The sequence below is a fragment of the Schistocerca serialis genome, chromosome 10 (genome assembly GCF_023864345.2).
Source record: "Schistocerca serialis cubense isolate TAMUIC-IGC-003099 chromosome 10, iqSchSeri2.2, whole genome shotgun sequence".
Classification (NCBI taxonomy): Eukaryota; Metazoa; Arthropoda; class Insecta; order Orthoptera; family Acrididae; genus Schistocerca; species Schistocerca serialis.
The window spans coordinates 149,100,619-149,127,360 of NC_064647.1; the positions used below are offsets into that span (position 1 = coordinate 149,100,619).

The 26,742-nt window shown below is 41.4% G+C and overlaps 1 long non-coding RNA gene across 1 annotated transcript; it reads left to right on the top strand.

The window, feature by feature from the left end:
* Nucleotides 1-1,378: 1,378 nt before the first annotated feature.
* LOC126424815 (uncharacterized) lies at nucleotides 1,379-24,178 on the top strand. The gene is made up of 3 exons (XR_007576216.1): nucleotides 1,379-1,465; nucleotides 14,859-15,110; nucleotides 24,070-24,178. It is a non-coding gene; the product is annotated as an uncharacterized LOC126424815 (long non-coding RNA).
* The last annotated feature ends 2,564 nt before the right edge of the window (nucleotides 24,179-26,742 follow it).

A 26,742-nucleotide genomic window follows, 5' to 3' on the forward strand; every position in this document is an offset into this window, starting at 1 on the left:
CTTAGATTGTTTGCAGATGATGCTGTAATTTACCGTCTAGTAAAATCATGACGATCAATTCTAATTACAGAATGATCTAGAGAGAATTTCTGTATGGTGCGAAAAGTGGAAATTGGCACTAAACAAAGAAAAGAGCGAGGTCATCCACACGGCTACTAAAAGAAAACCAATAAATTTTGGGTATACGATAAATCGCACAAATCTAAGGGCTGTCAATTCGACTAAATACCTAGGATTACAATTACGAGCAACTTAAATTGTAAAGACCACATAGATAATATTGTGGGGAAGGAGAAACAAACACTGCGCTTTGTTGGCGGAACAGGAGATGCGACAAATCCACTAAAGAGACAGCCTACATTACATTTATCCGTCCTCTACTGGAATACTGCTGTGCGGTGTGGGATTCTTACTCAGTAGGATTGACGGAGGACATCGAAAAAGTCCAAATAAGGGCAGTTCGTTTCGTGTTATCGCGCAGTAGGGGTGAGAGTGTCACTGATATGATGCTCGAGTTGGGGTGGCAGTCACTGAACCAAACGCGATTTTCCTTGCTGCGAGATCTATTTACGAAATTTCAATCAGCAACATTCTCTTCCGAATGCGAAAATATTTTGTTGACACCCACCTACGTAGGGAGAAATGATCATCATAATACAATAAGAGAAATCAGAGCTCAAAAGAAAAGATTTTGGTGTTCCTTCTCCCCACGCGCCATTCGAGAGTGGAATGGTAGAGAAGTAGTATGAAAATGGTTCGATGACCCCTCTGCCAGGCACTTAAGTGTGAACTGCAGAGTAACCGTGCAGATGTAGTCGACGAGAGCTCGCTAGATACTTGTCACAAGCCGCGGAGCGGTGCTGGTCGCGACTCGCAGGTCCAGTGATATCTATTACGGACGGCGGTCGATATCTGCAACCCCTAACTAGTGTGGTATCGATCGTTGATACCACAATTTGCACAAAGAAATTTTGAAAACTTCGAGAAATTTTAACAGTAAATAATGGTGCTCCGCGATGTGGTGGCCAGTGATAGTAACCACTACGTCACCTTACATGCATCACAGTTTACGGCGATATCAGTTATTTATATCGATTCTTAACTGGCCATACACAATGTCAAATCATTAAAAATTTTATGACGCTTTGATTAAAGTTTATTGTCCGCCGTCCTACCTTGTAAAAAAGACGATCGACACTCACCTACTTGTATGAAATTTTGCAGCTATTTTCCCCAGTCGAACTCTGGATTACACTTCCCGAGTGCAGTACCAGTCGCACCTTTCGGCAATAATCTGAAAAGTCCTGAGGAAGAACGGGCACTGGTCACGGGCAGTCCTCAGCCTCCTCAAGAGCGGAAACAGCCGAAACAGCAGCAACGACAACAGCAGCGACAGCAGCAGCAACAGCGGCAGCATCAACAGCAACAAGCTAACTATAGCGAGAACACGCAGAGAATCCAGCAGGTAAGCATTCAACAACATTGTGATCGTAATTAACAGTACTACACATCACTCTATCAGCTTAAGCACTGCTCAAGATCATCTTACTCCGTCTCCACAGTAACTGTGACGTCATATACTCCGCACATTTGGTTTAGATTCACTACAATCGGCAGTGAAGGGGGACCCAGCGACAGAAAACTACGAAAATTTAGTTTTTTCTCTATCCATTTAAATAGAGAGCGCACACTCCGCTGCAGAGTGAAAATCTCATTCTGGAAACATCCCCCAGGCTGTGGCTAAGCCATGTCTCCGCAATATCCTTTCTTTCAGGAGTGCTAGTTCTGCAAGGTTCGCAGGAGAGCTTCTGTAAAGTTTGGAAGGTAGGAGACGAGGTACTGGCAGAAGTAAAGCTGTCAGGACCGGGCGTGAGTCGTTCTTCGGTAGCTCAGGTGGTAGAGCACTTGCCCGCGAATGGCAAAGGTCCCGAGTTCGAGTCTCGGTCGGGCACACAGTTTTAATCTGCCAGGAAGTTTCTTAAATAGAGAGGGTTTTTCTTTTAAAATTAAGTATGTGTGTTTTATTTCACATAACTGTAAATATTTTTATTTACTTTCTCAATGTATGGTGACACAAATAGAGCCCTATATACACATATCAAAAAAGATTTGCATCACCTCGATTCCGAGAGTTTCGGAACCTGTACAGAAAACTGGAATAGAGATCAACATATACATCATATCTGCTCTTTTTATTGCTCATGAAAACCGCACGTTGTATGCTGTACCACCATTTAGCGAGACCTTCAGAGGTGGTGGTCCCGATTGTTGCACACACTGGTACTTCTAATACCCAGTAGCATGTCCTCTTGCATTGATGTATGCCTGTATTCGTTGCGGCATACTGTCCACAAGTCCATCAAAGCATTGTTGGTCCAGATTGTCCCACTCCTCAATGGCCATTCGGCGTAGATGCCTCACAATGGTTGGTGGGTCACGTCGTCCATAAACAGCCCTTTTCAATCTATCACAGGCGTGTTAGATAGGGTTCAAGTCCGGACAACATGCTGGCCGCTCTAGTCGAGCAATGTCGTTATCCTGAAGGATGTCATTCACAAGATGGGCACGACGGGGCACGAATTGTCGTCTATGAAGACGAAAGCCTCGCCAATATGCTGCCGATATGGGCGCGCTAACGGTCGGAGGATGGCATTCACGTATCGTACAGCCCTTACGGCGCCTTCCATGACCACCAGCGGCGTACGTCAGCCCCACATAATGCCACCCCAAAACAGAAGGCAAACCCCACCTTGTTGCACTCGCCGGACAGTGTGTCTAAGGTGTTCAGCCTGACCGGGTTGCCTCCAAACACGCCTCCGACGATAGTCTGGTTGAAGGCATATGAGACACTCATCGGTAAAGAGAACCTGATGCCAATCCTTAGCGGTCCATTCGGCATGTTGTTGGGCCCATCTGTACCGCGCTGCATTGTGTCGTGGTTGGAAAGATGGACCTCGGGAGTGTAGTTGCCCATCATGCAGGCTATTGCGCACAGTTTGAGTCGTAACACGACGTCCTGTGGCTGCACGAAAAGCATTATTCAACATGGTGGCATTGCTGTCAGGGTTCCTCCGAGCTATAATCCATAGGTAACTGTCATCCACTGCAGTAGTAGCCCTTGGCCGGCCTGAGCGATGCATGACATCGACAGTTCCTGTCTCTCTCTTTATCTCCTCCATGTCCGAACAACATCGCTTTGGTTCATTCCGAGACGCCTTTACACCTCTTCCTGGCACAAAGTAACAATGCGGACGCGATCGACCCGCGGTATTTACCGTCTAGGCATGGTTGAACTACATACAACACGAGCCGTGTACCACCTTCCTGATGCAATGACTGGAACTGATGCGTCGTCGGACTCCCTCCGTGTAATAAGCGCTGCCCATGCATGGTTGTTTAAATTTTTGGGCGGTTTTAGTGACATCTCTGAACAGTCAAAGGGACTGTGTCTGTGATACAATATCCACTGTCAACTTTATTTTCAGGAGTTTTGGAACCAGGGTGATGCAAAACTTTTTTTGATGTCTGTACTATCTGAAGGGATCTAAGATTCAAAATTTTCAATAGTTCGACGGATAATATATCAGAAGAATATATTCTAACTGTTGGTTAACTCGGCATGCCATTGTTTCCACATTGTAAGTTCAGTGCAAATATGGGATGTTGAGTAAGTGAGTGTTTAGGATAGAAGATACCTCCAAGAACGGACATAAGGCCGCCCGTAGTGGCCGAGCTGTTCTAGGCGCTACAGTCTGGAACCGCGCGACCGATATGGTCGCAGGTTCGAATCCTGCCTCGGGCATGGATGTGTGTGATGTCCTTAGGTTAGTTAGGTTTAAGTAGTTCTTAGTTCTAGGGGACTGATGACCTCAGAAGTTAAGTCCCATAGTGCTCAGAGCCATTTGAACCATTTGAACGGACATAAGCAACACAATAGCTACTCATTCTTGCGGTAATGCGGAAAATGCTACAAACAATGGTAAGCTTATGTGTGAGGAAACATCAACTCCATTATCCAATGGAAAGACGCTTTATTTATCTGATTACCAGAATTCTGATTCAGACCACTTCGTTCACCCTTTAATTCTCATTCTGAGTAAGTACACAAAGATATTACTTCAATCAATCAGCATCAGACATATCTGTGCCAAATAGTTTTTAAAATTGCGTCAAAGCTTTTTGCGGACGGTTCGTTCATATCGTACGTATTGTATTTTGACCAAGTATCTGACCTATTGGAACGTAATCCATCTGATGGTTCAGTATCTGTATGCAAAGTACATTATACGGGATGTATCAAAAAGAATCATCCGATTTTTAAAAAAATCATAGCTATTTTGTTATTCGAGATATGTGCTTGAGCAACGTATTGTTGGTAAGAGCAAACACTGTAGTTTTTCATGGTTCCGGCTAAGTAGCAGCAGTTCTATTGAAAATGGTGTCGGGACAACTGAAAGCGTTTTGTTTTCCCGGTTTGTGCAGTAATAACTGTTCAGCGAGACTTTCCAGTTAGGCATGATGTGGATCCCCCTACAGCACAGAGCATTGGACGATGGCTTGAACAATTCTGAGGAACTGGCTGTTTGTGTAGAGGCAAACCGCCGGGCCGTCCCCGAGTGTCTGACACAGACGTCGAACGCATCCGCCCTAGTTTCACAAGGAGTCCGCAGAAATCCGTTCGCCGTGCAGCTCGACAGTTTAAGAAGCTCCCGATGTCCGTCTGGGGTGTGTTGCGTCGACGTTTACACGTGAAACCGTACAAAATTCAGTTACTACAGGCTCTTCGTGAAGGTGACAAACAGCAACATATGGAGTTTTGTAATTTCGTTCTTGACAAGATGGAGGATAGCAGTTTTCTTCCAAGGGCATCGGACCTGACTGTAAGTGATTGTTTCTTGTGGAGTTTTATAAAAGACTTATGTTTATGTGCCTCCGTTGCCGACAACAATGAATGAAGTGAAACATCGCATAACAGCAGCTGTGAAAGCTGCAACTCAAGACATGCTCGCTGCAGCGTGGGAACAATTTGAGTACCGCATTGACATATGCCGCACATCTCAAGGGGGCAAACACCTGTGAAAAGGTATGAGAAAAACCTTTTTGAGTTTCCTGTTCATAAAAAAACAAAATACATTGTTTATGTTCATTAGTTTCAGAAATCGGATGATTCTTTCTGATACACGCTGTGCTTTATACTTTACATTTGGAGTATTGACGCTGTTGCCACATACGGCAGAAGAAATATTTAATTACTATTAAAAACAGTCTTGATCACGATTTATTTAGCAAGGTGACCGGTTTCGACCACTACTGTGGTCATCTTCAGACCTGTAAGTTGTATACAAAGCTCTAATTAGAGGGCTACATACATCAAACAAAATGCATAAAGTTATAAAGCTATAAAACGTTGAATTACCATTGAGTAGGAACCTCTTTCTGTTGGAGAATCACTACTGGAGAAACCAGTGCACGTCTTACTATATATAATGGAGGCTCCACCCACTTCTGACTGCATGATGTCATTATTAACCAATGAGTAATAAGTCGAATTACAATTTAAAATTTCTTAGTTAAAAGAACATTGTCAAGAATTAGAAATAAATACACACTATACTTAGCATATTAAACAGGTATTGTCAATTAAGAAGCGTTAAAATATTTAAATATGTAGGAAAATGAACTTCGGTTTGGTAGTACATGGGTTGCCCTCTCAAGGCCTATCAGCGAACCATTTGTAACCACTGGTTGCTATGGTGAAGTTAGACGCCGTTGCAAAGATGAAGCAGCAGGCTTTTTTCACTGAAGTTGTTGTAAAGTCGATAGTCGAACTAGTAGTTGCCATGGTGAGGACAAACGCCAGTGCAAAGATGTGGCAGCAGGCTTCTTTCCAACGAAGTTGTTGCGAAGTAGAATGGCAAAGACTGTGGCGTCAGACGATGTATTATTGAGCAGCAACTTGTCTTTATTGAAACGAAAAGAGTAAGCTACAATAATCTGTAGCTGACATGTATACTACATGCTGCCCAAATACGATACGAAGTAGTTGTCCGTATATATGAAATATTATCTATGAAGTTGATATGTAGATTACATGAGCCTTTTTTTCATTTAAGGCATTGCTATTCCTCAAGTTATATGCCAGTCATATAAGCAAATAAAAATGAAAGAATTTAAAATTATAAAATTATGAGCCAGTGTCAAAAATAAAACGATGTGAATTAGCAATATGCAGTCTAAAAGCATAAAAGCAAAAATTCTAAAACAGATAGTCAATCATAAAATAATGTTTGGTAAAAACAATTACAATGTAAAGATAAAATATTTGCTAAAAGTCTTTATAATTAAAAAAATATATATATAATTTCTTTTTTTTAACCTTTTAAAACAAAGGACAGAAGAGTAAACATTCTAAAGCAGATCATCGAAAAGCTCAAAGAAATGTTTGTCTTTGAACTGAAGTTGTTCGTTTAAAACAGATAATGGATTACTTTTGTGAAGTGAAAAAATTTCAATTTCTTCTAAGGTATTTAACAGTGGTCCTTTTGGCACAGTATGTAATATTTTCAAATTGCTAGAAATGCAACCCTCAGAATGATTGTATCCATCAAGATGTTGACCAAATATTGATTTGATACGTGCAGTACCAATAGTATGTTCTTTGAAACGTGTTAAAAAGTTACGGCCAGTTTGGCCAATATACTGTTTCTCACAGTCATTACATATTATTTTATAAACGCCTGACTTTTGGTATCTATTTGAGTCTCCAATTGTGTGTTTCAGTTTCATCTGTAGGGGGTTATAAGTTTTAAATGCTATTGTCACGCTTGTGTTCTTAAATTATTTATTTATTTTATCTGAGATAGGTCCCATGTATGTCATTTGTGTAAATCTCTTCTTGGAATTTATAACAGCGTAATTTTTTTCTTGTAATTTTTGATATAACAGATCAACCTGAAGGGAATTATAATTGTTACCAACTGCTACCTGTTTTAATGTATCAATTTCCTTTTAGATTGCATCATGTTGGAGAGGTAATTTCAGTATCCTATGTATCATAGTTTTAAAAAATGCCATTTTGTATCTTAATGGATGGCATGATGTAGCATTTATTATTACGTCGGTTGATGTGGGTTTTCTATAAATAGAAATATTATGTCTTCCATTCTGATTTGTAATTGTGAGGTCAAGGAAATTAATACTATTGTTCCTTTATGTTCTTCTGTAAATACAAGTTTTGGATGTAAATTATTTAAGTTGTTAGCGAAAGCATCAATTTCTTCCTTAGAGCCGTTATATAACAGCAGTGTGTCATCAACATATCTTTTGTAGTATATAATTTTATTTGTTATTTCTGGATTATTTTTGAAAAATTGGATTTCAACGTAGTTGACGAAGATATCTGCTATAGTACTAGCCAGGGAACTCCCCATTGCAAGTCCATCTTCCTGTATGTATATTTTATTATTAAATGAAAAATAATTAAAATCTAGAGTAATTCTTAACAGTTCGATGAATTCTACTATTTCTTTGGGGCTCATGATTTTGTGACACGTTAAGTTATCATTAATGATAGAGATAGTCTCTTGAATAGGTATATTCGTGTAAAGATTTGTGATGTCCAACGATGCGAACCTTGCGTTTTTTGGAATATCCACATCATAAATTAACTTAGTTAATTCGAAACTGTTTTTAATAATAAAATTTTCTTCATAAACGTAGAAGGATTTTAAGATTTGATTGAGCTTTTTGTTCAGGTTATAAGAGGGACTGTTGGTATTGTTAACAATTGGACGAATTGGTAAATTTGGTTTGTGTAATTTGATTTGCGATCTCAACTTAGGTAAAGTGGGGTTCATAACTCTAACTGTTATTTTATCTTTAGGTGAAAGTAAAGAGTCACAATCATCAACCAGCTTTTTAATTTTTGTTTGAAATCTTGAAGTCTGGTCTTTATTAACCTCAGTTATTCCATTAACGTTAAAAAATTGTAAAGTATTAGAAACATAATCATCATCTCTAACAATGACCAGAGTATTCCCCTTATCTGCCTTGATTGCAGTAGCTTTATTAGTTATTAACTTCTGGTTGATTTGCAAGGTTCGCATCGTTGGACATCACAAATCTTTACACGAATATACCTATTCAAGAGACTATCTCTATCATTAATGATAACTTAACGTGTCACAAAATCATGAGCCCCAAAGAAATAGTAGAATTCATCAAACTGTTAAGAATTACTCTAGATTTTAATTATTTTTCATTTAATAATAAAATATACATACAGGAAGATGGACTTGCAATGGGGAATTCCCTGGCTAGCACTATAGCAGATATCTTCGTCAACTACGTTGAAATCCAATTTTTCAAAAATAATCCAGAAATAACAAATAAAATTATATACTGCAAAAAATATGTTGACGACACACTCCTATTATATAACGGCTCTAAGGAAGAAATTGATGCTTTTGCTAACAACTTAAATAATTTACATCCAAAACTTGTATTATCAGAAGAACATGAAAGTAACAATAGTATTAATTTCCTTAACCTCACAATTACAAATCAGAATGGAAGACATAATATTTCTATTTATAGAAAACCCACATCAACCGACGTAATAATAAATGCTACATCATGCCACCCATTAAGATACAAAATGGCATTTTTTAAAACTATGATACATAGGATACTGAAATTACCTCTCCAACATGATGCAATCTAAAAGGAAATTGATACATTAAAACAGATAGCAGTTGCTAACAATTATAATTCCCTTCAGGTTGATCTGTTATATCAAAAATTACAAGAAAAAAATTACGCTGTTATAAATTCCAAGAAGAGATTTACACAAATGACATACATGGGACCTATCTCAGATAAAATAAATAAATAATTTAAGAACACAAGCGTGACAATAGCATTTAAAACTTATAACCCCCTACAGATGAAACTGAAACACACAATTGGAGACTCAAATAGATACCAAAAGTCAGGCGTTTATAAAATAATATGTAATGACTGTGAGAAACAGTATATTGGCCAAACTGGCCGTAACTTTTTAACACGTTTCAAAGAACATACTATTGGTACTGCACGTATCAAATCAATATTTGGTCAACATCTTGATGGATACAATCATTCTGAGGGTTGCATTTCTAGCAATTTGAAAATATTACATACTGTGCCAAAAGGACCACTGTTAAATACCTTAGAAGAAATTGAAATTTTTTCACTTCACAAAAGTAATCCATTATCTGTTTTAAACGAACAACTTCAGTTCAAAGACAAACATTTCTTTGAGCTTTTCGATGATCTGCTTTAGAATGTTTACTCTTCTGTCCTTTGTTTTAAAAGGTTAAAAAAAGAAATTATATATATATTTTTTTAATTATAAAGACTTTTAGCAAATATTTTATCTTTACATTGTAATTGTTTTTACCAAACATTATTTTATGATTGACTATCTGTTTTAGAATTTTTGCTTTTATGCTTTTAGACTGCATATTGCTAATTTACATCATTTTATTTTTGACACTGGCTCATAATTTTATAATTTTAAATTCTTTCATTTTTATTTGCTTATATGACTGGCATATAACTTGAGGAATAGCAATGCCTTAAATGAAAAAAAGGCTCATGTAATCTACATATCAACTTCATAGATAATATTTCATATATACGGACAACTACTTCGTATCGTATTTGGGCAGCATGTAGTATACATGTCAGCTACAGATTATTGTAGCTTACTCTTTTCGTTTCAATAAAGACAAGTTGCTGCTCAATAATACATCGTCTGACGCCACAGTCTTTGCCATTCTACTTCGCAACAACTTCGTTGGAAAGAAGCCTGCTGCCACATCTTTGCACTGGCGTTTGTCCTCACCATGGCAACTACTAGTTCGACTATCGACTTTACAACAACTTCAGTGAAAAAAGCCTGCTGCTTCATCTTTGCAACGGCGTCTAACTTCACCATAGCAACCAGTGGTTACAAATGGTTCGCTGATAGGCCTTGAGAGGGCAACCCATGTACTGCCAAACCAAAGTTCATTTTCTTACATATTTAAATATTTTAACGCTTCTTAATTGACAATACCTGTTTAATAAGCTAAGTTTAGTGTGTATTTATTTCTACTTCTTGACAATGTTCTTTTAACTAAGAAATTTTAAATTGTAATTCGACTTATTACTCATTGGTTAATAATGACATCATGCAGTCAGAAGTGGGTGGAGCCTCCATTATATATAGTAAGACGTGCACTGGTTTCTCCAGTAGTGATTCTCCAACAGAAAGAGGTTCCTACTCAATGGTAATTCAACGTTTTATAGCTTTATAACTTTATGTATTTTGTTTAATGTATGTAGCCCTCTAATTAGAGCTTTGTATACAACTTATAGGTCTGAAGATGACCACAGTAGTGGTCGAAACCGGTCACCTTGTTAAATAAATCGTGATCAAGACTGTTTGTAATAGTAATTATTTATAAAACATTGATCACTGCTGTTCCCATAATGCATTCAAAAGTAATAGAAGAAATATTATTAACTTTCATGCATATATAAAGTCAGGAAGAGGAGCGCACAAAGCAAACAAACGGATTTGGAGAAGCAGACGATGAAAGATGCTGAAAGGAGCGTAGATGAGAGTTGTCTAGTAACTCAGAAAGTTCCTGCTATGTCCCAGAAATTTATGAAGTTGCTACTGAACATTCGAACACCCTGTTCCACACAAATGTGCTTTCCCACTCTACAATAAACGCTTTCAAGGAATCTATTTAGAGATAAAAATCTAAAATTTTCAGTGTTTGTAAAGCACAACAGTTTGCACATGTTATCGTAACCAATTCATAATACATCAGAAAATGAAATATTAGTGCTAACGGAAGTTGAAGATGCAGCTGATTTCATTTTTCCGATTATAGAAAAAAATTTGAAGAATAATTACCAATGAAATGACAGCACATAAAATGACCCTCTTCTTCACCAAATGTCTCCCAAAAGTAATAGCACATGAAGATGGTCAGTGTAGGCCAAAACGGTTACGAGAATGTCAGAGAATGTGATTGTGTCTCATCTAAAAAGGAAGGTCGCAATACATTACTCAGCAGTGGCCAACGGAAAATAGTTTTTCGAACAATTGCATTTGTGACTAAAGTATTCGTGATGATGATGAGGTCTCATACTACGAGGGCGGTTCAGAAAGTAACCTCCGATTGGTCACAGTAGGGGTTGTGCGGGGAGTAGCGACGCCATCTGTGCGTTCGCGCACTCAACAGGTCAGTCGGCATCAAGCCGTGGTCGAGTGAACGTCGTACCAGCGCTAGTTTAGTTTTTGTGGCAGTTTGAAATGTGTGCTGCAATAGAAAACCCCGCCAAATGTGAAGTGCGTGCTGTCATAAGGTTTTTTACAGCCAAAGGATATTCTGCAGCAGCTATTCATTGTGAGCTTTGTGCCGTGTACGGACCAAGAGTTATGAGTGAAGGAGTTGTCCGTGAATGGATACGTTTATTTAAAAGTGGACGAGAAAACGTTCATGATGAAGAGAGGAGTGGTAGACCATCGTTGGTGACTGACGAACTCGTTCAGACAGTTGATGCAAAAGTTCGTGAAAATCGACGTTTCTCAATGTCGGAGTTGTCTACTGGTTTTCCACAGATTTCTAAGACTCTCTTGTACGAGATAGTGACAGCAAGATTGGGTTACCGTAAGTTCTGTGCACGATGGGTGCCCAAAATTCTTACCGAGCACCACAAAACTCAAAGAATGGCCTCTGCATTAGACTTTCTGTCACGTTTATGAGGACGAAGGAGAACCATTGTTAAACAGAATCGTGACCGGTGACGAAACCTGGATTAAGTACGTGAACCCTGAGACAAAAGAACAATCAAAGATGTGGGCACATTCAAATTCGCCTACCAAACCAAGAAAAGCCTCGCAAGATTTTTCTGCCAGAAAACTGATGGCAACGGTGTTTTGGGATGCCAAAGGGGTGTTGTTGGTTGAATTCATGGAACGTGGTACGACCATTAATCAAGACGTGTACTGTGAAACAATAAAAAAGTTACGACGGGCTATACAGAACAAACGCCGTGGTATGCTGACTTCCGGTATCGTTTTTTTGCACGATAACGCCCGTCCTCACTCTGCTCGCAGAACAACGGCCCTTCTTGAGTCCTTCAAGTGGGACGTTATCAACCATCCACCTTACAGCCCAGACCTGGCGCCAAGTGATTATCACCTCTTCATGCATTTGAAGAAATGGCTCGGGTCACAGCGGTTTGATGACGACGAAGAGCTCAAAGATGCGGTCACAGGCTGGCTCCAGGCACAAGCGGGTGATTTTTATGCAGAAGGAATTTCAAAGCTTGTGAAGAGATACGATAAGTGCCTCAATCGCTATGGAGACTATGTAGAAAAATAGTGCAAAGATGTAGTTGTAAGATGTATATATTAAAATATTTTTATTTAACTTGGTGTATTTTTTTTAAATCAACCGGAGGTTACTTTCTGAACGGCCCTCGTATAGTACGTGAAGGTGGTCAGTGTAGGCCAAAACGGTTACGAGAATGTCAGAGAATGTGATTGTGTCTCATCTAAAAAGGAAGGTCGCAACACGTTACTCAGCAATGGCCTGCAATGGAAAATAGTTTTTCGAAGAATAGAAATCATTTTCACTAAAGTTTTCATCATGATGATGAGGTCCCATACTCCGAGGAGCGTAGGGGACGATGCGGGAGATCCGCACCGCTGTACTAGGCAAGGTCCTAGCGGAGGTGGTTTGCCATTGCCTTCCTCCGACCGTAATGGGGATGAATGATGATGATGAAGACGACACAACAATACGTACTCATCTCGAGGCAGGAAAAATCCTTAATCCCGCCGGGAATCGAACCTGCAACCCCGTACGCGGGAAGCGAGAACGATACCGCAACACCACGAGCTGCGGACCAAAGTTGTCATAGCGTCCCAAAAAAATTATCTTTACAGACCATGCAGTGGAAAGGTTTGTAAAATTTAACTTGGAGGATGTCAGTACTGTCAACTTTTTTGTCTTTCTGTTGTTTTTGTGACTCTTGCAGCTATTAAGATGTTACTGCGCAACAATTCTTACAAATCGTTTTGTTACTTGTTCTTTATTTATTTATTTATTTCATTAACAGTACAAAGTAACCCACCGCCTTGAATGTAAGGTGGGTCCGATACTTCTGAATCTAACAGCGAAGAGCTCTCATTGTTACAATCTTATTGGTATACAGTTGTTAATGCTTTTCTAAATGCTATAAAGAACATAATGTATAAAGATTTCTCTGTGGTTACAGCGAATTGAATGGTTAACAGTTCTTAAAATAGTTCCATATAATTTGTTACTACCTAGTTGTTGTTGTTGTTGTCTTGAGTCCTGAGACTGGTTTGATGCAGCTCTCCATGCTACTCTATCCTGTGCAAGCTTCTTCATCTCCCAGTTCCTACTGCAACCTACATCCTTCTGTATCTGTTTAGTGTATTCATCTCTTGGTCTCCCTCTACGAATTTTACCTTCCACGCTGCCCTCCAATACTAAATTGGTGATCTCCTGATACCTCAGAACATGTCCTACCAACCGATCCCTTCTTCTAGTCAAGTTGTGCCACAAATTCCTCTTCTCCCCAATCCAATACCTCCTCATTGGTTATATGATCTAACCGTCTAATCTTCAGCATTCTTCTGTAACACCACATTTCGAAAGCTTCTGTTCTTGTCTAAATTATTTATCGTCCATGTTTCACTTCCATACATGGCTACATTCCATTCAAAAACTTTCAGAAACGACTTCCTGACACTTAAATCTATACTCGATGTTAACAGATTTCTCTTCTTCAGAAACGTTTTCCTTGCCATTGCCAGTCTACATTTTATATCCTCTCTACTTCAGTTATTTTGCTCCCCAAATAGCAAAACTCCTTTACTACTTTAAGTGTCTCATTTCCTAATCTAATTCCCTCAGTATCACCCGACTTGACTACATTCCATTATCCTCGTTTCGCTTTTGTTGATGTTCATCTTATACCCTCCTTTCAAGACACTGTCCATTCCGTTCAACTGCTCTTCCAAGTCCTTTGCTGTCTCTGACAGAATTACAACGTCATCGTCGAACCTCAAAGTTTTTATTTCTTCTCTATGGATTTTAATACCTACTTCGAATTTTTCTTTTGTTTCCTTCACTGCTTGCTCAATATTCAGATTGAATAACATCGGGGAGAGGCTACAACCCTGTCTCACTCCCTTCCCAACCATTGCTTCTCTACCTAGTTATGAGAATATAATTTATATAATGCAAATGTCAAAGAAAAGTAACAAAAAAGAAAATGTAACACAATGAGCGTGGTGAAAATAATTTTCAGGATGTAGAGGGAAGTGACATGCTGTATTTGGATGTGTAATACAGTCTAAGTAGCATGTTGGTCGATAGTGGCCTTGTTCTACCTATTTTAGATGAGAAGGTCTCGGTACAAAAAATGGCTCTGAGCACTATGGGACTCAACTGCTGAGGTCATTAGTCCCCTAGAACTTAGAACTAGTTAAACCTAACTAACCTAAGTACATCACAAACATCCATGCCCGAGGCAGGATTCGAACCTGCGACCGTAGCGGTCTTGCGGTTCCAGACTGCAGCGCCTTTAACCGCACGGCCACTTCGGCCGGCTGGTCTCGGTACAACCTCGAGCTATTCTCATCTGAAATGGTTTGTGCTAATGTATATTTACACAGATTATACATATTAAATGGTGATTGAGCACTTCATACATGGAAACTGTTACTTGTACTGTTAAGTTTCCCCATTAAAATGCCTACTCTAGTCAACCGTAATTTCCAGATCCCCGCACAGGAAGAGCGGCTGGTAACAGCGGCTCCACAGTTCGCGTCTTCGCCTTACCTGTCCAGCTCCAGCGGCCTCCAGACGCGGCCACCTGTCGCCGTCGCCCAGGCACAAACCCGGACCCCCCAGCCGTATCACCAGGCCGCAGCACAGCACGCCACAGCCGAGGCGCCGCACCATTCAGTCAGGGAGCCGCCCGCCTACCCCCACCACGAGTACCAGCACCAACAGCCGGCCCTGGGTCCACAGGTCGGTTCCAGCTGTTCACCAGCACTAGCACCTTTCCAGCAAATAGCCATGCGTGGGTGATTTGTACCACGTGAAATTTTTCTTGATATTCATGTGCCATCGTCTTCCTACACACTGGACTTTGTCTTTAATAACTGTAGAAATTAATGCTACGATTTCAAAACACTAACTTTCAATAGTATTTCCTGTTCATATCATCTTACTTAACAACTAATCTGATGTGGGGGTACCAGGTGCACGAGTATGAAACCGGTATTTGGTTGCAATAATTACACGTCTGTTGCTTGAAACTGATAAACGATATTTTATTCAAAATAATCTCCATTGCTATTTATACATTTCTCCAACCTCTCCGGCAGGCTATGAACGCCACGCCAAAAAAACTTCTTCTTTCGAAGCGAACCAGTCAGTGAGCCGTTTTCGTACATTTTCATACGAACTGAAGCGTTGTTTAGCGAGAGCGTGTCCCAGTGGTGCAAATAGATGATAATCGGAAGGAAACGAATTTGGAAAATAAGCTGCATGCCCTGGTATTTCCCGGCTGAACACCTCGCTCGTTTCCGTGACCCGTTTTGCTGTGTGTGACGGGTGTTATCATAGAGCAATATGACTTTGTGTTGCCTTTTTCCATATTTCGGTCGTTTTTCACGTAATTCTCGATTGAAATCGATCATTTTCTGTTGGTACCGATCAGTGTTAACGGTTTCACCAGGTTTTGGCAGCTCATAATAGATGACACCCTTCTGACCCCACAAACGCAGAACATTTTTTTTTTTTTTTTTTTTTTTTTTTTTTTTTTTTTTTTTTTTTTTTTTGCGAAGTGATTTGGTCTAAGAGTGGATGTCAATGATCAATGATTTTCTTGAATTCACCCACGATTTACGACGCTTAGGATTCTCAAAATATATCCATTTCTCATCACCTCTCACTATCTGGCGAGAAGCATTTCACAAGTGATGTTTCGATTTGTTTGCTGTCTTTCATTCAGTTCATGCGGAACCTATTTTCCCACTTTCTGCACCTTTCCCGTTGCTTTCAACACCAAATAAACTCCGTGCTATAAAGGAGACGACGAATGTGTGGCGGTCATCCATGCGAGACCCTCGCTTGCCTAATTTCAGCTGCTCTACGGCATACTTTTAACCTTCCCAGCACTATACGTTCGGTGTTAGGCGACAATGCCACAACGGCAGATTTAGTTTTACGTTTCATTAGTGAGAGGGTTTTTATCGTACCATCTAAGGGTGGGCGTTTGGCCTTCTCTCGAGGGCCTCCACACTCGCTCCATTTTAACTCTGTCACACTTTCTTTGCATTTGTTTGTCTATGTGTTTGTCTTTCTACATCTACATCTACATCGACACTCCGCAAGCCACCCAACGGTGCGCGACGGAGGGCACCCTACGTGCCACCGTCATTACCTCCCTTTCCTGTTCCAGTCGCGTATGGTTCGCGGGAACAACGACTGTCTGAAAGCCTCCGTGCGCGCTCTAATCTCTCTAATTTTACATTCGTGATCTCCTCGGGAGTTATAAGTAGGGGGAAGCAATATATTCGATACCTCATCCAGAAACGCACCCTCTCGAAACCTGGCGAGCAAGCTACACCGCGATGCAGAGCGCCTCTCTTGCAGAGTCTGCCACTTGAGTTTATTAAACATCTCCGTAACGCTATCACGGTTACCAAATAACCCTGTGACGAAACGCGCCGCTCTTCTTTGGATCTTCTCTATCTCCTCCGTCAGACCGATCTGGTGCGGATCCCACACTGATGAGCAATACTCAAGTATAGGTCGAACGAGTGTTTTGTAAGCCACCTCCTTTGTTGATGGACTACGTTTTCTAAGCACTCTCCCAATGAATCTCAACCTGGTACCCGCCTTACCAACAATTAATTTTATATGATCATTCCCCTTCAAATCGTTCCGCACGCATACTCCCAGATATTTTACAGAAGTAACTGCTACCAGTGTTTGTTCCGCTATCATATAATCATACAATAAAGGATCCTTCTTTCTATGTATTCGCAATACATTACATTTGTCTATGTTAAGGGTCAGTTGCCACTCCCTGCACCAAGTGCCTATCCGTTGCAGATCTTCCTGCATTTCGCTACAATTTTCTAATGCTGCAACTTCTCTGTATACTACAGCATCATCCGCGAAAAGCCGCATGGAACTTCCGACACTGTCTAACACTATGTGTTCATCTCGCCTTGTCTTTTTGGGGTGGACATTTTAATGTGTTGCAGAGTGGTTGGCTCATCCTCTTTTATGCTTGTGATCAGCCAGTCCAGACCATCTGCTGTATGGTTTTAATACAATCTTCTACTTTTCCTTATGGTGTATGTTTTCCCCGTTTTTTGTTCGTACTATTTGTTTTCTTTTTAGGTGTGGTTCCGCATTCATTTTCCCCCTTTTACTTTCCCAAATGTACTTTGGGAGTTGTTTTATCCTGAGCCTTGTTTGCGTCTGGAACGAGGGACTGATGACCCTGTAGTTTGGTCTCTTTATCCCTCAAACCACCCAACCGAAGAGAAACGGCTTTCTTCGTCACATTCAACTGTTCCGCGAGTTCCTGTTGAGTCTGAGTATCATCTTCATCCAATATAGCCTGCAATTCGTTGTCTTCGAACTTTTTTTGTGGTTTCCCGCCCTCGTCGTTTCTCATGTCAAAATCACCACTTTTGAATTTTTTGAACCACGCGAAACACTGTGTTTTCCTAAGATAATGTTCGCCAAAAGCTTCGACAAGCATTCGATGCGATTCTGCAGCACTTTTCTTCAAACGATAACAGAAAATCAATGCTGTCCGCAAATCGTAGTTCGTAGGCACAAAACTCTACACGTTTGATGGTCTGAAACAAATACCGATGTATGAAACTTGGGTTACTCTGTGCTGACATTCGTCGTCAACCGTTACAGGAAGCAGATGGCACTGCAGGCGCTGTCTCACAGGCCCTACACTGACTGCTAGCACCATCTACAGAGAAATTCACACCTGGTAAACGCAGTGTTCGGAAATTCCCTTTAAAAACGTCTAGAACTTGTCGAGGAGAGAAAGTAGATAATATTTTGAAGTGGAACCCATGTTCGACAAACTACAATTTTCTTGCTACAGCCATTTGAAAACATGTTGGTAATGTGACCACTTTTAAAAGTAACTTATTAGGCGTGACACAGTACATCACTTGTTTTACAATTCCACTGTTTAATAACCAAAAAATAGAAAGGAAACTTAATTGCACTTCACAAAAAATTGCATTCCCAATTTGGATGTGCGGTGTCTACTTGGGGCGCCACAGTATGCCTTCTGATGACGAAGATACCTCTTTCTCGACGCCGTTGCGTAATTGTGGCAAAAAAGGCATGTGATGGAGTCGGACGTTGTGGATAAAGATCCTGATGAAGGCAAGGAGCCGCTCATCCATTACCGGGAACATCATGTCGATGTAATCTGCAAATGTCTACTAAACCATGTTGAACTAACATTCAGACATCTCAATGAAGCTCTAACTAGGTCAGAGGGGCAGTATAGAAGTTCAATGACATCAGCCGATGCGAAGTAACCATCACCACCCCCTCCCCCCCACACCATGACTACCCTGTTCGTACCTACCAAGCAAACATGTTTTCGAGCGGCGGCACTACTGAAAAATGGCTCTGAGCACTATGGGACTTAACTGCTGTGGTCATAAGTCCCCCAGAACTTGGAACTACTTAAACCTAACTAACCTAAGGACATCACACACATCCATGCCCGAAGCAGGATTCGAACGTGCGACTGTAGCGCCTAGAACCGCTCGGCCACTCCGGCCGGCGCAGTACTGAAATGGTGCGATTCAGGATGTGGGTTCCTATGCAAGATATTATGTACTCTTCAAGTCCTAGAAGTTTGTAACGGGAATTTCCGAACACCCTGTACAATCTTTTCTTGAAACATAAATCATTTATTGACTTTTGGCTACATGTAGAAGGATACTATTAATTGTGCGCGGCTGCACCCATTCCATTACTGTCATCAAAAGAATTAAGGAACATGTATATCATGTTCATTATCGACAAACTACTTCTTTTCTTAGGTAAAAAGGAAATCTCTGACTATGAAAAGTGTTAATAAAATAGAGAGAAATGAATGAAAAATGGAGAGTGCCTTTTAATTATCAAGGGGTGCATAAACTAACATGAACGTGAACACTACTCGCTGATTAGCTCTTAGGCCCGTTAAGACTGTTAAGAGATCCAAGGAGAAAAAGGAGATTATAGCTTTATTGACAAATATGCAAGGTGAACGATGACAGAATAATCAAACAAATCTTTGACCTACCAAACAATGATAAATCCAAGATCACATGGCCGGGAGAAGGAGGAAGAAACACCGCAAATGTAGGAGTCGACATGGACACAGTAAGAAACAGAGCATTTTTTAAAGAAGCAATAGAAAAGGCAGCGTTTCAGAACAGAAAAAATAGGAAACTGGACGAAAGTGGACACAAGAAAAGGAGGAGGAACATTCTCTAGGACTGAAAGACTTGTGTACTCGAAGAAAACTGCATTTCAAAACAAAGAAGCGAAACAATGTTGATTTATCGTATCCTCCAAAGGAATTATTAGAATATCAACAAAAAATGGTGAAAGTTTCAACTACTAATAAAGTTAAATATCTGTTAAAACTGAGTGGAAGTGGTGCATCAGAAGTTTTAAACATGTTTTGGTGATTAAAGTAAATCATGTATACATGGGGTAATGCTATGTTGCTAGAGTATATTACTTCTGTTCATTGACTCTGTACACAGCCTGTCACATTTCTAGTCACATTAGCTGCTTTAGTAATTAAAACACAGGGCGCCTTTTTAGATGCAACAAAGGTAAAATCCCCGAGAAACCATACTTTCTCCAAATCGCTCCATGTGAATGTTGGAATCTTTCGTGTAACAAGGCCGCTACTTACGAAGCCCTGCTGAAAAGCAATGCCTCCGAATTTCTTATTCTGCTCTCAATATTGGATGGGGTAATTACATGTTATCCATATTGCTCGGTCGACTGTATGCTTTGCTGTCGCAAGTTGCAGATTTCTGCCGTTAGAGGGCTCCAACTGTAGAGTATAACATGGCGGTACGCAACGTCACTACGTCGGTGCGTGGGAAACAGCGGGCTGTAATCGACTTTCTGAAAGCATGGATTTAAAGAGTTCGTCCACACAGGCAGCAGCCTATCCTTCAGCATGACAACGCCGGACCACACACCCAAGTCCTGCCGCATCTTGCAACAATCCGCCACCTTGGATTAACAGTCATTGACCATCCTCCGTACAGTCCCGTCCTGGCCACATCTGATTTTCATCTGTTTCCAAAATACGATGAACACCTCCGAGGACTTCAATTTTTGGTGGCGAGGCTGTGACTCCGTCAACTACGTCAAATATTCTACAGTGAAGGTATCAACAAACTAGACTCTCGATGGGAGAAATGTGTTCGTCGCCAGGGGGACTACGAGGTGCAACAATAAAGTAATGAGACCGATGTGAAAAAAAATGTTGCTTACCGTTTTAGTCAATTTTAGTGATGTCTCCTTCAAAGACGTTCCCTTCTGATTGCACACACTTTTTCCAGCGCTTCTGCCATTAATGGTAACATTTCTGGAACTCATCTTCTGTAATATCCTCCAAGAGTCTCGTCGCAGCGTTTTGGACATCTTGTGTTGTTTGAAAATGGTGTCTTTTGACCGCCGTTTTGACTCTTGGAAATAGAAAAAAGTCGCACGAAGCAATATCTGGTGAATAAGGTGGCCGTGGTAGTACTAAAATTTGTTTTTGAGGTTAAAAATTGCAGTACTGACAGAGCAGTATGGGATGGCGCATTATTGTGATGCAGAATCAAATTATCAGCAATGTTGGCATGGACACGAAAAACTCTTTTAAGAAGTCTTTTTAAAATTTCTTTGTATTAATACTGGTTAATTGTATGTCCAGGAGGCACCCACTCTTTATGAACAATTCCCATGGAATCAAAGAAGAACACAAGCAAGCATTTCACTTTTGACTTTGACATGCGAGCTTTTTTCGGTTTGGGTGATCCCTTTGATCACCATTGCGAACTTTGGCGTTTTGTCTCTGGATCGTATTGAAAAAACCAACTTTCATCAACAGTGATAACACGGCTTAACAATTCTGGATTGATTTTCGTTTGCTCTAACAGATCGGTTGCAGCATTTTCCCGTGTTTCTCGCTGTTGTGGTGTGAGATTTTTGGGGACCATTTTTGCACAAATCTTTCTCATACCAGTTATTATTAGATAAAACATTTCTCGATTGGTGTTCAGTGCTTCTGCATTCATTTTCATGAATAATCTTGGCCAAGTTGACATCCATTCGTGAGGTTGATGGTCGTCCACTGCAGTCTTCATCTTCAACATTTGTTCTGCCTTCACTAAACATTTTATGCCAACTTGAGCTCTTTACATAACCTCCTCTCCAACAGCCTTCTGAAGCTTACCGTAAGTTGTCGTCCCGTTTTCACCCAATTTAACACAAAAAAAATGGCGTACCGTTGCGCAATATTATGGAGTTCCATTTCCGTGACGAGAGACACAAACATGTGTTAACGTTTTACAGCATAACTCACGACAGAGCAGTTGCATCGATGTGCAGCTTGGACTAGAAGCAGCTTATAGAGCAAGGTCAAAGATATTGTGCCTACGCAAGCCTGCAGGGTTGCCACATCTTGCAAAGAAAATCAGTCTCATTACTTTACTGTCGCTCCTCGTATGTTGAGAAATAAATATGTAGACATGAAGTTTTGTGTCGCCATTGCCACTGCAGAGTCTTGTACCAGGGGAAGCAATAGAGAGGATGTTGTTTGGTGGCCAGTATCCTCTTTCTACAATGCAAACTGCACACTTGTATTAACAGAGTTCGTTATTAACCAGAACAGAAAACCACTTATCTTTAATCAAGTTGTTGTGGTACAAGCTCTTCCATAATAGTTCACATTAGCCTTACTGCTGGTGAAGTACAAGTCCTGCTATAAGCACTACACTCTCCTAACCGGTGATGTGAAGTGACGGACCCAACTAGAGCAGTGACTGAGTTAGTAACTGAGCTGGAACTATGACTGATAACTCTGACAGGGACTGGACTGTCTGTGACAGACTGGCCTCTCCGGTCCGCGGCGGCGATCTAAATACTGGCGGTCGAGAGGGCGTTGGCGGCGCTATGCTTGCGAGTCTGTCTCTGGCCTCTCTCCTGACAGGCGCACTTGATTCAGCACCTGTTATCGATCTTCTTGCAACCTTTTTGGCTACTGGTGTGCTAGTGACAGCTTACACCAGCACATGAAGTGTAAAGATGTAGGGTGTTAAAAAACTTTGTTTTATTGAAAAAGCTTTATGATCTTTTACATAAAAACTTGGAGGCATTACTTTTCAGCATGCTCTCCTGTTTCTGTCCTAGTCTTAGTCCATCCATCCTAGCTCTCATTCTGTAATGATCTTGATGTCATTGTGCCGTTAAACTATAAACTTTCTTGCCCGTTCATTGTGTTTAGAATGTGACATCCAATCCTAAAATTTAATGCAAAACACTATGATATAATGTAGCACCACAATTTTTCAAACTTTCCTTTTACAAATGTGTTTACTTTTTCCTATCTCAACCTATTGTGTGTGAAAGTTTCTGTACTCCTAGGTTAAAGTAATATGTTGCATATTGTAGCTGTGCGGGATTAGCCGAGTGGTCTAGGGCGCTGCAGTCATGGACTGTGCGGCTGGTCCCGGCAGAGGTTCGAATCCTCCCTGCGGCATGGGTGTGTGTGTGTTTGTCCTTAGGATAACTTAGGTTATGTAGTGTGTAACCTTAGGGACTGATGACCCTAGCAGTTAAGTCCCATAAGATTTCACCCACATTTGAACATTTTTTTGCATATTGTATATGGTAATAGTTGTATGTGAACTACCATGCATTACATGGAGATCTAAGTGTCTGCAAGCCCTACATGACTTCTTGTGGAGCATCTCTGGAGTTAGGCTTTGAAAGGATTTCTCAATACTTTCTTCAGTAGTCTTGCACCAGCGTGCAGTCACATTGGGCCTGATTATTCCACGCAATAATTTGTCTGGCGTGTTAAGGTTTGGGTTTCCTGTTGAACATTTAAATCAAGCTTGTGGCATTACTGATCCACATCTAATCGAGCAATCCCTAAATTGTTCACCAAAGAGCCCCCTCATCTGAGGGTGTGCTGGAGCATCTCCTTCCTGCTGTACACACTCCCCTATCACCAGACTCAATTATTTGCCACGATTACAACATGTTCCAATAAGAATTTCCACTCCCATACCTATAAAAAGTTATCTGAACGTGCATCATGAAGACATCTCAGTCCATATCGTACTGTGAAGTCGGTTCCTTTTCAACTCTTGCACATAATGCGGTTTTTCCATAAACTAGAAAAGTGGTGCGTCACAAATTAATCAGACAGTAACACTTCCGAGCGAGACAGAGCGTTGGGAAACTGTGCCAGCAAAGCATGGTAGACTGTAATTCGCTGCTCCTGGCATTATCAAATGATTCAGTCCCAAACATACATCTAAATCCTGATCTGTGTCAATACTGACTGACAACAACGCTGTCGGTCACCTTCAAAGCAAATATACCACTAAACCAACTATTCCTCCCCACTTGTCAAAGTAAAGAGGTATGTGGGGAATTCTCAGACACACTGTAGAGTAAATCTTGCAACAACATCCAAAGTGTCGTAAGGCCGACCATGTAGAAAACCAGTCCATTTGTTTGACCGCCTGTTTTCGTTTGCAGCATCAGTCGCCGGTGAGCACCATCCTCACACCTCCTATGTGGGGAATTCTCAGACACACTGTAGAGTAAATCTTGTAACAACATCCAAATGTCTTGTAAGGCTGACCATACAGGAAACCAGTCCATTTGTTTGACCGCCTGTTTTCGTTTGCAGCATCAGTCGCCGGTGAGCACCATCCTCACAGCTCCTGCTCATGCCGCTGCCTACAGCCCAGCAGTCAGCTCCGTCACCACAGCACCTGTTCACCCCGCGCACACCTACCTACAGACGGTGGCTGCCGCTGCACTACAACAACAGCAGCCAAGTGCGGTTCCTCAGACCCTGCACGAACAGCTGTACCACGACAGCCCATTGCACAGTGGAGTAGTTGTCTTCCCAGAAGAGGCCAGGCAGCAGCTTTACCAGCAGGTTACCACTCCAGTGCCGCCTATATCGAGGCCAAATCCCCATCACCATGGCCCGCTCCACAACGGCGCTATTCTCGTGTCACACGTCCCTAGACAACACGAACACCAGCAAAGTCAAGTGTACTACAATGGTGGTATACTGCTACCAGAAGTCTTGAGGAAATACTTGTATCCCAACCAGGTCAACAGTATTGCTCCTCTACACGTAAATTCACCCAGAGATCACTACCACCAGCAGAATCTAGTACAGCACGGTGCTAATCTGGGACGGATTCAGCTGAGACAACAGCCCTACCATCACAATCAAGTACAGGGCAGTGCTACGCAGTTATCAGATGTGCCGAGACAGCAACCATATCAGCAGGGAAATGTTCACCACATTGCTACTCTGGGATCAGATATACTGCGACTGCAACCACATCAACAAGGTCCTTTAAACAATGGCGCTGCTACGAGGCAGCATCCACACCAGTTGAGTCCAGTCAATAGTGCCGTGCAGTATACCGTCCCCAACAGCGCTGCAGCCTCCAGTGGAAGAGTAGTCGTTTCAGTGGAACCGGCAATAGTCAAGTCACTGTCCTATCAGCAAACAGCAGTAGTTCCAGAACAAAAGCCACCACTACACAGTTCTGGCACTTCATCATCAGTCTACCAATCGCCTGGTGGTCAACATATACAAATGATCACTGCAGTGCCGTCTCAGTCAACAATTCTACTACCAGTATCATCAAACGTCCACCACACTTCTCCACATCTTGCGACAACATACGTGCGTCCCCTACAAACGAGCAACAATGTGGTCCAGGAGCCTCAACACATGATGAGTGACAATGGTTTCAGGATCAGCCATGACAAACACGCTGCAATACGGGGCTATACTGGAGCGTCTCCAGTGAGTGTCATCTACAGAAGCAGTATCGGTGTGACGTCACCCAACAACAGGGCGCCACACAGGGATGGAGCTGGAAGGCCACAGAGGCACAACAATGACCTGCAGACACCAGTCGAGGTTGACCTAAGACCTCCACCACCTGTAATGCTGTGAGAGTATCGGTTAAAGACCGTATAGTAGTAGCTCCTAGAGCTATCGCTACACAAACTGACTGTATTTTCAGTTCACTTTGTCCTGCATACGGATAATGACACCAGTTTTCCGCGAATTCCGAAACCAGGAAAGTCTACCATTCATATATTTATTCCATCCAGAATCTCTGTTATAAATGTCAGAAATTTGCACATGTAAAATTTCGTCAATTCTACAGAAGCGACAAGAAGCAGCAAATGACACTCTTAGTTCGCATTCAATGAAGACTGCAAGACATCGAAGTGTCAGAGTGCCGAACAATATTCTTGTCTCTAGTCAAACTGTCTCCGTAGCTTGGTTTCCCTTTCCTGATTTTAGTAATTTATCTGCTATGTTGTATTCATCATGTGTAGAAGTGTAAGTGTTGTTAAGTTTTGTTGTTCTGTAATAAAACTGTTTTGTTTTATTTTTCGTGTACCTCATTACAGTTCCTGGTGGGAATGTACTTAGTATTTCCTGTATTGCAAATAGAAGCCGAACGTACTTTCTTCACACTGTGCCACTCAATTTCTTGTTGCATATTGAACACTACGCATACTCAGGGTGTTAGAAATGGAATTTACTTCGATAAATGTTACTAATTAAGAGGGTAAAGCCAAAAGTAAGGTCCCCTATTTTTGTATAAGTACATAGACCTATTTATTTCTGCAATGGTTTACATTAGTTTACAGCTTGAACATTTAGCCATTTTTCGACATAATCACCATTTCTGTCGATGCATTTTTGTAGACGCTGTGGCAGTTTTTGTATGCCCATGTCATACCAGCTCACCGCCATGCTGTTCAGAAAGTTGTGAACTAACGTGATTGTTGCTTGGTCTCAGGTCTAAAGTAGCATGCCCAGGTTTCGTCATCCGTGACGACTGAGTCCAGAAAGTTGTCCTGTTCGGCTGCAAGGCGGTGAAGAAATGCGCGGGAAGCATCGGCTCGTTGCCGCATGTGGTCCTCAGTCATAATGCGTGGCACCCATCTCGCGCACACCTTCCGGTAGTTCAATGTTTCCGTTAAAATTCTGTGAGCGGTGCTTCGGGAAGCCTCAGGAACCAACGTGCAGAGATCATCCAGGATGATCCGCCGATCTTCACGCATGCTTTGCTCAACCTTCAACACTGTTCCTCAGAAATTGACGGTCTCCCGCTCCTTTGTTCGTCGTGAATTTCGGTCCGACCAGCTGCAAACTCTCTACACCACTTACGAACATTTTTGACATCCATGCACGACTCACCATACTCTTACGTCAACTGGCGATGGATTTAAATCGGCGCAGCGCCCGTTACGTTCAAAAACCGAACAACTGCGCGCAATTCGCACTTGGCGGTAACATGCAACGGGAACT